This window comes from Mya arenaria, chromosome 12 (genome assembly GCF_026914265.1).
Source record: "Mya arenaria isolate MELC-2E11 chromosome 12, ASM2691426v1".
NCBI lineage: Eukaryota > Metazoa > Mollusca > Bivalvia > Myida > Myidae > Mya > Mya arenaria.
This window is the reverse complement of record NC_069133.1, coordinates 14404893-14407549: the sequence shown is the minus strand read 5'-3', so window position 1 is coordinate 14407549 and position 2657 is coordinate 14404893. Positions and strand designations below refer to the sequence as shown.

Here is a 2657-nt window from a genome sequence, read left to right as displayed (position 1 = left end):
CTACTATTACTACTACTACTACTACTACTACTACTACTACAACAACTACTACATCTACTACTACTACTTTTACTACTGCGACTACTTCTACAACTTCTACTTCAACTACTTATATTACGTTTTTGCATCCCCCTACATTAATAATCTTATGCACACATATTAGACACAGTTCCGATTGCTTATAATTTCTTAATGAATTGGCAAAAAACGCATTAACAGGCTTTTCCTTTAAATCCCACGGTTTAAATAATGAAAACAGTTACGATGACTAACAGCAATGCTCGACCAAAACGTGATATACTATATACATGCCTCGATGACTAAAACAAGTCATTGAACTTTTGTCGAATATCAGAGTCTCATATCCCAATGACCACGCACATCTCATATTTGTACGGATTTATTAATACCGGGAGTATTTTATAATCAGTTGTTAATGACTCTTTCGGTGAAAAAAAGCACGACAGGTCCCATAGTAGAAGTGATTCTCTATTTTGTTACTTCTTTAATTCATGTTGTTTTCGTATATGGTTTTGTAATGTAACTATAAACCAGAATGCAGCATCACATAACTCACACTTGTATGGTTTAACTCCTGTGTGTACTCTCATACGAGTTTGAAAATGACTTTGCTCAGACAAAGCAACATCTCATATCTAACACTTGTCTGGCTTCTCGTCTGTGTGTATTCTAAAATGCCTCTGTTAACTATGTTTTGTTGATAAAGCAGCATCACATGTTTCACACTTGTATGGCCTCTCGCCTGTGTGTATTCTAAAATGCCTCTGTAAATCTCGTTTTGTTGACAAAGCAACATCACATATCTAACACTTGTATAGCTTCTCGCCTGTGTGTATTCTAAAATGCGTTTCTAAACTGCGTTTTGTTGAGAAATCAGCATCACATGTCGTTTAATTGTACGGCTTTTCGCATGTGTATCCTAATATGTCTCTGTAAACTACTTTTTGTTGATAAAGCAATATCACACGTTTCACACTTGTAGGAGTTTTCGCCTGTGTGTATTCTAATATGCGCTTGTAAACTACGTTTTGTTAATAAAGCAGCATCACATGTTTCACACTTGTATGGCTTTTCGCCTGTGTGTATTCTAATATACGTTTGTAAACTGCGATTTGTTGAGAAAGCAGCATCACATGTCGTACAACTGTACGGCTTTTCGCATGTGTGTATTCTAATATGTCTCTGTAAACTGCGTTTCGTTGAGTAAGCAGCATCACATGTCGTACACTTGTATGGCTTCTCGCCTGTGTGTATTCTGACATGTTTCTGTAAAGTTGATTTCACAGAGAATGCAGCATCGCATATAAAACACTGGTATGGCTTTTCTCCTGTGTGTATTCTAATATGCTCTTGTAAACTATTTTTTGTGGATAAAGCAGCATCACATGTTTCACACCTGTATGGCTTTTCGCCTGTGTGTATTCTAATATGCGTTTGTAAACTGCTTTTTGATGAGTAGGCAGCATCACATGTTCCACACTTGTAAGGTTTCTCGCCTGTGTGTATTCTTATATGTGTCTGTAAAGTTGATTTCACTAAGAATGCAGCATCACATATTTCACACTTGTACGGCTTTTCTCCTGTGTGTATTCTAATATGCGTTTGTAACCAGCGTTTTGTTGAGAAAGCAGCATTACATGTTCCACACTTGTAAGGTTTCTCGCCTGTGTGTATTCGTATATGTGTCTGTAAACAACTTTTTAGATAGAAAGCAGTATCACATCTTCCACACTTGTATGGCTTCTCGCCTGTGAGTTTTCTTATATGTGATTGTAAATGACCTTTTGAGAAAAAGCAGCATCACATGTTCCACATTTGTAAGGTTTCTCGCCTGTGTGTATTCTTATATGTGACTGTAAATCATATTTTCGAGAAATAGCAGCATCACATCTTCCACACTTGTAAGGTTTCTCGCCTGTGTGTTTTCTTATATGTGACTGTAAATGACTTTTTCGATAAAAAGCAGCATCACATTTCATACATTTGTATGGCTTCTCTCCAGTATGTTTCATAATATGTGTGTGTAAATCAAGTTTTCGAGAGAAAGCAGCTTCACATATCTTACACTTGTACGGCTTTTCTCCTGTGTGTATTCTAGTGTGTCGCTTGAGAAGACCTCTCTGAGAGAAAGCAGCATCACATGTACCACACTTGTAAGGTTTCTCGCCCCTGTGTATTCTTATATGTGACTGTAAATCATCTTTTCGAGAGAAAGCAGCATTACATATAGTACAATTGTATGGTTTCTCTCCTGTATGTATTCTAATATGTGACTTTAAAATACTATTCGTAGAGAAAGCAGCATCACATATCTTACACTTGTACGGCTTTTCTCCTGTGTGTATTCTAGTGTGTTTCTGGAGAGAATCTTTTCGAGAGAAAGCAACTTCACATGTTCCACACTTCTCGCTTGTGTGTATTCTTATACTTGACTGTAAATAACTTTTTTGAGAGAAAGCAGCAACACATATCGTACAATTGTATGGCTTCTCTTCTGTATTTGTTCTAATATGTCTCTGTAAAGTACCATTCTGAAAGAAAGCAGCATCACATATCCCAAACCTGTACGACACGTCTCCTGTGTGTATTCCTATATGTGACTGTAAACAGGGTTTCTGAGAAAAAAACAACAGCAT

The 2657-nt window shown here is 36.9% G+C and overlaps 1 pseudogene; it reads right to left on the bottom strand.

Annotated features, from left to right (window-relative positions):
• Nucleotides 1-900: 900 nt before the first annotated feature.
• LOC128210475 (zinc finger protein 808-like) lies at nt 901-2657 on the bottom strand (annotated as a pseudogene).